The sequence below is a fragment of the Antechinus flavipes genome, chromosome 1 (genome assembly GCF_016432865.1).
Source record: "Antechinus flavipes isolate AdamAnt ecotype Samford, QLD, Australia chromosome 1, AdamAnt_v2, whole genome shotgun sequence".
NCBI lineage: Eukaryota > Metazoa > Chordata > Mammalia > Dasyuromorphia > Dasyuridae > Antechinus > Antechinus flavipes.
In genome coordinates, this window is record NC_067398.1 from 126,807,798 (window position 1) to 126,819,849 (window position 12,052).

A 12,052-nucleotide genomic window follows, 5' to 3' on the forward strand; every position below is an offset into this window, starting at 1 on the left:
GATTGCTCAAGTTTCAACTCACATAGCCCAGCTTCTCAAACTGTGGGTTGTGACCCCATATGGCATCTTGTAACTGAATGTGGAGGTTGAAATATTTGATATTTTATTTTATATACGTATATACTCGGGGTCATGTAAAAATTTCTTGGGCGAAAAAGGGTCTTAAAGTGGAAAAAGCTTGGGAAGCATTGTTCTATAGAAGGCCTATTCTGATTTCCCAATCATCTCTAGTGCCTGTCATAAGCAATGTGGTAGTACATGATAACAAAATTATGTGATGATCATCTCTGATGGACTTGGCTCTTTTGAACAATGTGATGAATTCCATGACAATTCCAATAGACTTAAGATGGAAAATGCCTTCTGACACAGAGAGAAATTTAAGGTGACTGAATGTGGAATAGTATTTGCACCTTTTTTTTTCTTTCTCATGTTTTTTTCCCCTTTTGGTCTGATTTTTCTTGCACAACAGGACAAATATGGAAACATATTTAAAATGATTGCATATATTTGGCCTATATTAGATTGCTTACTGTCTTGGGGAGGGAGGAAGTAAGAGGGAGAAAAAATTTGTTATATAAAGTCTTACAAAAATGAATGTTGAAAACTATCTTTACATGTTATTTGGAAAAACAAAATACCATTGAGAAAAACATTTACTTCATATATATTTTTTATTTCTATTTAAGTATATGTATAATGTGTTTTCTCCTTCCTGCTTTCAAATCCATCCCCCAGTAAAATATCACCTCCTTGAGGACTGGTATTGTTTATTTTCTGTCTTTGTGTTCCCAGTTCCTTGAACAGTGGCATGTATGTAGTAGCACTTAAATAAATGCTTGTTGATTGAATGAATGAATGAGTTGCTATTTGGGACTTAGGAGGCAATCTGATTCATCAATCATTTATTAAATGCTTTGCTCTATGGCAGACACACTATGGTGATATGCCTACAATTATATGCTATTATTAATTCTGAAATATCAAGAATTAGGAAAGAATAAATTAACAATGACTTTCTCTCTTGGAGTTTGCCAATTTATAAGTACTTTACTTTTGAGAACTCTGATAGAATGTAAATATAAGGAGGGCAGGGACATTTTCCATTTTTGTCTTTGTATATCAAGTTCCTGGCTCTGTACCTATCTTGAAGGTACCAAATAAAATGCTTGTTGAATGAATGATAGATTGATCTAAATGTATACCTTGCTTTGTCTTCATTTAATAGTATTTCTAGTTCTCTTTACAAATTTGTGTCTTCAGGGCAAATTAAATCAGTTAACCTTTACTCTCAGTTTCTACAACTGCAAAATGAAAGTTTTGAACTAGTTGATTTGTGGCTCTAAAGTTAGAGGCTCCAATAATTCTGTTTTAAATATTCTGCTTGAAAAAAAGCACCATAGTTCTTGATACATTATTTACTATCTATAATGATTTACTGTTATCTTTCTGCTACACCACTCTGTCTTCCTTTTGTCATTACCAGACCTTTAACCACTTGGCCTTCCTTATATAATTTCCTTTAAGCTGGGGAAAGACTGTGTGCTATGCTGATTGTTGGGAGCTTATCATATATAATTAGCTCCAAGTCACCCATCCATACTTCATCTGCCTTTTTCTACCCACTTACATTCTTCTTTGGGCACAGTTATTAAAAGAAAAAGAAGTATCTGTTATATTCCAGATACTGTGTTAAGCCCTGGTGATTAAGATTGCCAAGAATAAAGTCATCTCTTCTAACAGTAGGCTTACATCTTAATTGGGGGAAAGGGGCAAGTATATATAGAATTAAAGTTTATAAATACAAATATATACAAAGTAGTTTGGGAGATAAAGCACTAGGAATTTGGGAATTTAGGAAAAGCTTCCTGTTTGGGGAGACATGAAGGAACAGAGAGAAGGTAGATTTTACTAGACCACAAAAATGTAGGATGGTGAGTTGATAATGTGTGATGAAAACTGAAAAGCTAGATTGGGGTCTTGTTGAGTAGAGCTTTACAAGTTAAACATAATGGTATATATTTTATCCTAGAAGCAGTATGAAGTTAATGGATTTGGTTGAATAGAGTAATCAAACATTGAAGTGTAGTTAGAGACTTGAGGAAGGGAGGTAAAAAAATGAGGCTGCTATATAACAGGCAAGGGGTAGGAAATTGCTGAACTAACAGGGTAGGTGAAGATAGAAAAGATTTGGCAATGAGTGAACGTCTGGGATTACAGAACCATTGTCCTTGTGCCTTTGTAGAGATAGTTTCATCACCAGGAATTCTCTATACCAGTAAAATCACAGGTATGTATAAGGAATCATGTTGGGGCTATTCCTGCCCCACTTTCCCCCAAGAGAGTATAGTCTAAGCACAGAAGTAGCTTTTCAAGAATATTAGCTGTGCATAGTTTTACTCCTCTGCTTGAAAATAGATGGCTGAATTAGATTACATAGAAGTCTTTTTGACTCTTATTTACTATTCATCTTCAATAAAAAAGGGATTGCAGAGATTGTATAGTTCTTTGGTTAGCATGTGGAGGAATTGTTTTCCTTTTTTCAAGTTTGGTCTCCCTATCTTATCCAAGCTAGAAATGTAGCAGCCACCAAGGGGTCAAATCCTCTACTGATTAACAAGAAAGCTTGGACCTGCTTCATTTCCTACTTGAGTGTCTCCTTAGGCAGCCAGGTTGCTTTCTGTTCTCCTTGGGGTGAGGGTGAAGGAGTCTTATTCAGCCCCCATCAAGGTCATGTTGCTAATCAGATGAGAGGGCCAAAATTAGAACCCAAATCTTGATTCCAAGTGCAACAGAATGTTTCATTCCATCTACCAATGAAGATCAACTTTCCCGAATTTTTCAGTGGTAAGCTACTCATGTATGTATGTGTATATCCATCCGTGCTTATGCATTACTAACCATGAATTAGAATTTATTCTCATTATTTGATGTCAGCAGAAGGGTGTAAGGGTATAAGGATGTGTGTTTCCTGAAATTTACAATGTTGAGTTACTCTGTCATGTATGTATGTGTATACACATACCTATAAGGGCATTATTAGCCATGCACTAGATTTTATTTTCCTTATTTCCAGCCAGGAGAAGGGTGTGTGAGTGTGTGTGTGTGTGTGTGTGTGTGTGTGTGTGTGTGTGTGTGTGTGTGTACGTGAGTTTTCGCTTTCTTGGGTTCTCCTAAGATTCCAATCTATTGGTCCGCACCCTGGGTACCCTCCTCCGGGGCACTGATGGCCTCCCTGACCAGGGGCGCACCCTGACCAGGAGCGCGCCCTACCTGCCGCGCGCCCTACGGAAGCAGGGCCTGCCAAAGTCCAGTCGCCAGCTCACGCTGGAATGTTGCCCGAGCTCCTCCTCCTCCTCGCAGGCCCAGTCTCGGTGCTGCGCTCTCCATACCGGCCGCCATGGCGGAGACGGAGCCCGGCTGCAGCAGCCCCAGCTCGTCTCTGTCGCCGTTCGGTGACCGGAGCCGCCTAGAGGCGGCGATCGTGAGCGGCTGGAGGAGCTTTTGGCAGTCGGTGGGCAAGGAGAGGCCGGGGCACGGTGCCGCGCCAGCGGACGATGAGGAGGCCAGCGCTCTGACGAGGCTGCCGGTAGGTGAGGGTAGCCCACCTGAGTGAGTGCGCCTGCGCCGCGGGTAAGGCCCTGGGCCCGGCCAAGCTCCCGGCCCCTAGCCCCCAGCTTGAACTTGAGCACTTTCGCTTCTGTTTTGTCTTGTGGGCTCCCTCCTTCCCGCCCCGTTACTCCCTCTCCCCAGTCACTTTCCCTTCCGGAGCGTGGCCCGGCCGAATCGTGGTCTTTCTCTTAATCCATCAGCATTAATTAAGCACCTGCTGTGTGCGGAGCTGGGCCCTGGGAGACAGAAATGAAACAACCCTCAGCTTTCTGTGGAACTCAGGGCTTTATCCTGAGGCCCCTCCTCTGTCCAGCAGGCCACATTGCCTTATCGTTCACCAGCACTGATTGAGTACCAACTGTGTGCCACACGCCGAACCAAATGCCGGAGATAATAAGCAGCTGACGTTTCTATAGCATCTACTATGTGCTTGGCACTGTGCTGAGTGGGTAGGTGCTATCGCCCGCGTTTTACATGTGAGGAAACTGAGGCAAACAGATTGTGACTGATTATAAGAATGACAAAGACGATGTTGGTGATGGCTAACAGTGCCTCTCGTTGCAAGGCGCTGTGCTGAGCACTTTTTCGGGTTTTTGTTTTTGTTTTATTTTAAAATAAAACAGCATTGTCATGTGTCCAACAGAACACCAGGGAGGATTCAGAATATATAATAAATTATATATTTTCAAGAAAATATATATATTAGTAGGAGAAATTATATTCATGAATATCTTTTCTTCCTGTAAATTGTTTTTGGTCTCTGCTGCACACCCACACCCTTTTCACTTTCTTCTTCTTTCCCCCTTTTATCCCCACCTCCCACCCCCAAGCAGGCTATATAGCTAAGCAAAGATTTATTTATGTATACATATGTAGATACACATACAGGAACACACTGGCCCTCCACATACACACACATCTTTCCTATACCTGCTCCTTAACTTGGCTTGTTATTGTTTTCTTCCCACACCTTTTGCTTCCCCATCCTCCCATCCCTCCCCCTTATTTCTTTATAGATTTTGGTGGGTGCAGTACCCTTCATGATGTGTGTGTGTGTGTGTGTGTGTGTGTGTGTGTATGTATGTATATGAACCCATTCCTACTGGGTGTACGTTTTCAGAACTAAGAGCCTTCCTCCCCCCATCCCTATTCTTCCTCTGCACCTCACTTGTATAACATAACTATTTTTTACCTTAACTCTTCCCCAATCTTTTTTTTTTTTTTTTGAGTTACTCCATTGCTGATGTCAATCTTAAACATATGGTATACATTTCCATGTAAAAAACAATTTGTCCATATTAAGTTCATTGAAATTGATCTTTGATATTGGCTCTTCTATGTTAACTTTTCTGTTAAGTTTAGGTTTGGTTGATACAAAATCCTGAAAATATGCCAGTTTGTTAAATAGTCATTTTTCTCATTCAATATTATGGATAATTTTGCTGGATATGATGTCTTTGTTCTCAGGCTTAGTTATTTTGATTGCTGCTATATATGATTCCAAAACCTCTGGTCTTTTATTTTGGCTCTGATAAGTCCTGTGCAATTCTAACTGTAGCTCCAACATATTTGAATTTTGTTGTTGTTATTCTTGTTGCTTGCAAAATTTTCTCTTTGATGAGGGGTTTTTGAAATTTGGAAATAATATTCTTCTGTGTTTTCCACAAAGGATCCGATCTCTTTGAGGTGGTGATCAGTGCATTTTTTTCTATTTCTACTTTTCCCTCATGTTCTATCATTCCAGGACAATTTTCTTATATAGTACAATCTACTTTATAGTATCGATACTATAGGATAGTATCAATCTTACATTATTGTGTCAAAGGCCTTTTTTTTTTTTTATCACAGCTTTCAAAGAGTCCAATTATTCTTATGTTTTCTCTTATTGATTTGTCCTCCAATTCTGTTGGGGTTTTTTAAAAAATAAGATGTTTCACCTTCTGATCTATTTTTTTTCATTCTTTATATTGTTTTGTTATTTCTTGAGCTTTACTGACTTCCCTTTGCCCAATTCTCATTTTCAAAGTTATTTTATTTTTGAGACTCTCTATTTCCTTTTCTTTTTCATTTCTTTTTATTTGATTTTTAAATTCTTTTTTGAGTTCTATAAATTCTCTGGGTAGGGAGCCATTTCACAGTAATTCTTTGGGATAGAAGAAGTGTCCTCCTCTGAGCATGAAGTCCAGTCTTCCCTCATCCCATAAGAACCCATGGGGTTCTTCTTTGCTGGTGTAGTTTTTTTTTTTTTAAGAGATATTAAAATTCCCCTGGCATGGATTCTGTCAATATAAAGTAATTATTAAATAAAAATTTAAAAAAAAATAAAAATAAAAAAAATAAGAGATATTAGTGTAAACTCCTCTAATCTTGGGGTAGGAGAATGGTGTCTTTAGCTTCACTTGAGCTCTCCTCTCCGACCTGGAACTCCAAGAAATCCTCTCTCCTGCAAATGCCAGCAGCTAGCAGCATTCCTTCCCACTTCTGCACTCCAGGAAGGCTAAGCGCTCCTTCTCACTCAAGGGCCACATCGCAGCAGCTCAGCTGGACTTGGCATTCCTAATTAGTCAAGATTCTCCCAGTCTTCCTGAACTCAGAACCGGACTCCACAAGTTCAAGCCCTGGAGGTGAAAGTTTCTGTGGTCCTGCCAAAACTCCAGCCAAACCTAGCCAGCCTCAAGACTCCCCACTTGGTGTTTCTAGGAGGCGTTTGCAGGTTCATAGAAGTTAAACTCTGGCCTGGGGGCTTTCTGTGGATCTTCTAGGATTGTGAGAGGACTCCATTCTGCCCCAAGTCTTCTTGTTTTTTCATCAATGCAAGTTCACCCTGAGGCACAAATTTATTCTGTTTGTGAAGAAAATATGGAGAGCTTGAAATTTACTGGCCTATTACGCCATCTTCCCAGAATTTTCCACTTTAAAAATTGTTATCTCATTTGAATTTTAGGATAACTCTGGAAGGCTTTTGTTATTCTCTCTGTATGTCTAACTCTTCATTGACCCTATTTAGGGTTTTCTTGGCAAAGATATTGGACTGGTTTGTCATTTCCTTCCCCAGCTCATTTTACAGATGAGGAAATTGAGGCAAACAGATTAGTCCAGGGTTATACAGTTGTGTCTGAGATAAGATTTGAACTCAGGTCTTCCTGAGTCTAAGTCCTGTACTCTATCCATTGCCACCTAATGCCCTGATCCATTTTTACAGATGAGGAATCTGAGACAAACAGAAATCATACCTTGCTATAATAATAATGATGGACATCTAGTCTTTATTAGTGTTGAGTACTCTGCTAAGCAGTTTTCAGTGATTTCATTTGATCCTTCCAACTATTTTACTAATGAAGAAACTGAGGTAATGTCAGAAGTGAGGAATGAATGAATGAAGGAAGAAGGAAGAATATTTCAAACATGGAAAAAGTGATTTACACAGGGTTAGACACAGGGTTCTTGTTCTCAAGAAGCTTACATTCTTTTGGGAAAAATAAAATCTGGCCTTAGAGGTAACTCATGTAACTTCCTGGTTTCCTTGGCTTCATGCTCCAGTTAAAATCTTACTTTGGGGTCAAGGTATGAGCCATCATGATGTCACTAGTCTTCAGAAATGAAGGACAAACAACAAAATCTCATTTTGTACAGGAAACCTTTCCTGATTCTCCTTAATTCTAATTTCTTCCTTCTATTGATTCCCCACAGTTTTTCCTATATATAGCTTGTTTGTACATAGTTGTTTGCTGATTTTGTGTCTTTTCCTCTTCCCCCAGTGGATTGTTAGCTCCTTCAGAGAGGAGACTGTAATTTGTCTTTCTTTGTATCTCCCCAGTCTTTAGCATGATGGCTGATATATAGTAGATATTTTAATAAATGTTTAATGACAGTCCTGAAGTCTTAGTGAAATTTCAAGATTTAATAACTTAGTCAAGATACCCTGATTAGTGAAGTTGGAAACATCTAGACAAGAGAGTAGTGAGAACAGAACAGGTGTGGGAAATGTGGAGGTACAAATGACAAGATTTGAAAATTAGATTGGATATGTGGAGTGAAAAAAGAAGTTGAGAATAATGCTGAGGTTTTGAACCTGGGTGGGAGTCTGAAAGAATGAAAGTGCCCTTGACAGAAATGGAAAATTAGGTAAGAGGGGTGGGTTTAATAAAAAAAGATAATGAGTTCAATTTTGGACATGTTGATTTTTTTTTTAATTTTTAAAAATTTTATTATCATTTCTTTAGCAATTTTTTTTGTCATTTTAGCCATTTTTTTAAAATATTTTTTTTATTGACAGAACCCATGCCAGGGTAATTTTTTATAACATAATCCCTTGCACTCACTTCTGCTCCGATTTTTCTCCTCCCTCCCTCCACCCCCTCCCCCAGATGGTAAGCAGTCTTATACATGTTAAATATGTCATAGTATATCCTAGATACAGAAGGTAGAAATAACTTGGGAAGAAAAACAAAAATGCAAACAGTTTACGTTCATTTCCCAGTGTTCTTTCTTTGGATGTAGCTGCTTCTGTCCATCATTGATCAATTGAAACTGAGTTAGATCTTCTCTTTGTCTAAGAAATCCATTTCTGTCAGAATACATCCTCATACAGTATCGTTGTTGAGGTATATAATGATCTCTTGGTTCTGCTCATTTCACTTAGCATCAGTTCATGTAAGTCTCGCCAATCCTCTGTATTTATCCTGCTGGTCATTTCTTACAGAACAGTAATATTCCATAACATTCATATACCACAATTTACCCAGCCATTCTCCAATTGGTGGGCATCCCTTCATTTTCCAGTTTCTAGCCACTACAAACAGGGCTGCCACAAACATTCTTGCACATACAGGTCCCTTTCCCTTCTTTAGGATCTCTTTGGGGTATAAGCCCAGTAGTAGCACTCTTTAGCAATATTTTAATGAAATACTTTTCTTTTTGAATTGATACAAAAAGATTATCTTGTAGTAACTTAATTCTGATTAATCATCTGAGTATACAGATAATCCTCAGTTCTAAATCTTTTACCAGAAGAATATAACTTTAGCAAGTCTTACTAGGCTGGAAAAAAATTAAATCCAGACTTGGCTATGAGCTATTTTTCATCAAGCACCAGCCTACCTTAGTTTGTAAGGACTCATCACCAGAACACTGCCAACTAGGTGGGTTTTTTTAAGCTTTTTATTTACAAAGCATATGCATGAGTAATTTTTCCAACATTGACCCTTGCAAAACCTTTGTTCCAAATTTTCCTCTCCTTCCCCCTCCCCCCCAAGCTGGCAGGTAGTCCAATACATGTTAAATATGTTGAAATACATGCTAGATCCAATATATGTATACATATTTATACAGTTATTTTGTTGCACAAGAAAAATCAGATCAAGAAAGAAGAAAAAAAACTGAGAAAGAAAACATAATGCAAGCAAATAACAGAGAGAGTGAGAATGCTATGTTGTGTTACACACTAAGTTCCCATGGTTCTCTCTCTGGGTGTAAATGGCTCTCTTCATCACTGCACAAATAGAACTGGTTTGAATCATTTCAGTGTTGGAGAGAGCCACGTGGGACATTTTGAATTTGATATATTCTCTATGATGTGAAATTTTCAATAGAATGATACAAATGTGAAGTTAAGGAAAGAGGTTAAAGCTGTATATATAAATCCTCCAAGCTAGATTGCAAGCGAAGAGAAAGAATAGTGTACCTAAGACAGTGTTGGAGTATCCCCAAAATTGAGAAAAGTGATAATATGGATGATGAGCCTTTAAAGAAGACTAAGGAGAGTTTGTTAGACAGGGGAATCAGCATAGACTAATATTACAAAAATTGGGAGATTTATGTATCTAGACACAGAGAGAGGCAACAGTGTCAAATGCAGCAGAGAGATCAGATTCATATTTAAAATATTGGTAATTGGGATAGAACAGTTTCAGCTTAGTGATGAAACTGGAAGCTAGATTGCAAAGAGTTAAAGAAAGAGGAGAGAAAATGGAGGTAGTTCATTGGATAGTTTTTCTAGGAGGCAGTCACTCTTAATAACTTTGTTGAATAATTGTTTCAGTTGCATTGGTTCTTTGTAACTCTCCTTTGGATTTTCATGGCAAAGTTACTGGAGTGATTTGCCATTTTCTTCTCTAGTTCATTTTATAGATGAGGATACTGAGGTTAACAGGATTAAGTGACTTGTTCAGGATCATATAGGTACTAAGTGTCCGAGACATGATTTGAACTAAGAAAAATGAGTCTTCCTGACTCCAGGCTTGGAACATTATCTCTGTACCACCTCGCTGCCTGAAATTCTTATTAGTAATAAATCATTAATAAGAAACACTAGTGATCTTTTTTTTTTTTTTTTTTTTTTTTTTTTTTTGGTGAAGGGGCCAGAATTACAGACTTGCTATTGAATCAGTTTAAAGAACTGGTGTAGAAACTTGAAAATTCCTTCCATACATGGCACATAAGCAACTTGTCCATGTCTTATAGTATTATATTTTCTAAAGGTAATGAGAGTTAGGTAAGTGACTGTGATCACCCAGTTTGTGTTCAGGGTAAAAATCAGTCTGTTAACCAGAATTTATGAAGCACCATACTGAGGTTACAAAAAGACTGTCATGGATTCTAAGACTGGCCGCTTCTGTAATAATTATTTCCAGTACTAAAGGTAACTTGAAGAAGCCAGGATAGTAGAGTTAGAAGCAGTCAGCTGGCCTCTTTCAAACTCCCCTCCAAACAACTCTAAAGTAATACCTCAACTAGAATTGTGAAGCAGCAGAAATAACAAAAAGTGGAATGAAAAAATTTCCCAGCCCAAGACAGTTTAGGAGATTAGAGAAAAAGGTGTGCTTCACCAGGATGATGGTTGGGCTGACCTTGAAAATAGCTGCATTGGTGACAGCAACAGCTTCAGGAGTTCTTTGCCCCATAGATGGCTGATGGTGCTAATGGGAGGGACGATCAGGCAACAGGTTGGAAGGAGATTGCAGAAGACGCCAGGCTGGTGCTGGGGTCAGGTATCTGTTGCACTGCCTATCACAGTCCCAGGGCCAAAAGAAGTGCTCCCCAGGGGAGTACAGGGACTTTGGTTGAAGTTCCAAGGTGGAGATGAGAGCCTGTGGTTATTCATGGGTTAGTAGGGACCTAGGTTTCAATTCTAAGACAGAGGAGAGCACAAGCATTTTTGTTTATAGGGCAGTGGGGGACTTGGTCACAGTCACAGGGCTAGGAGAAGTGCTGGTGGCTATAGGAGAACAAAGTCCTTTTGTGAATAAAGAACAGAACATAGGCCAGGGGGCAGGGACGAACCCATACCTCTTCTTAGATCATACCTTCTTGGAAGCCAAAAGCCTCCAGACTGTCAGAGCTGGCTCTGAAAACAACAGAAAGAAAAGTGTGAAGCTTGGGGCAATGTCCCCTCTATCCTGAGAGCAGAGCCCAACTCTAACATAAAGTTAAAAGTTAAGAAGAGTTTGGAAAATTAGCAGCTAATAATAAGAGTGGGACTGATTATAACAAATCACTATGGTGACAAGGAAGATCTAAATATAAACCTGAACAAAGTAATGATTCAAAGCAACTACAAGCAGAGCCTTAAAGTAAAATGTGAACTGGACACAAACCCAACAAGAATCCCTGGAAGAATTCAAAAAGGATTTAAAAAAATCAAATAACAGAGGTAGAGAAAAAATTGAGGAAAGAAATGAGAGTGATGCAAGAAAATCATCTCACTAAAAGAGGAATCACAAGGGAATCAAGAGGATTAAAATTTTTACATTCCTATATGTTTGATTGATTAGTTGTGAACAATTCTTTGTAACCTCATTTGGGGTTTTCTTGGCAAAGATATAGGATTGATTTGCCATTTCCTTCTCCAGCTCATTTTACAGATGACAAAATTGAAGCAAACAGAATCAAGAGATTTGCCCAGGGTCACAAAACTAGCAAGTGTCCAAAGACAGATTTAAACTCTAGGATCAGAACTCATCCATTGCTCTACCTCAGTGGAAGATGATAATTGTATCTCCAAAAAGTCTTTGCCATTATTAGGGCAGTTAGAAGGAATATACATAGAGGATGTGGGTGTGAGTTGATTAGACTAGGATGATTTCAAAAAAATAAAATTAAGAGATGAGGAAAGAGGGATATTCTGGGAATGAAGGGAAAGGAAAGGAAAAATAAGGGAATTATCTCACATAAAAGAGGTATGAGTTACAATGGATAGGAAGATGGGCTATGGCAGACAACCCTTGAACCTTGCTCTCATCAAAATTGGCTCAAAGAAGAAATAACATACACATTCATTTGGGTATAGAAATCTATCTTAACCTATAATGAAGTAGGAGAGGAAGGGGATAGGAAAGGGGAAAGGAGTTGATAGAAGGGAAGGAACATTGCAAGAAGTAGTGAGAAAATATGAAACAGGAGGAGGAATAGGGTAAAAAGAAGGATAAACAGAAAAATAGAA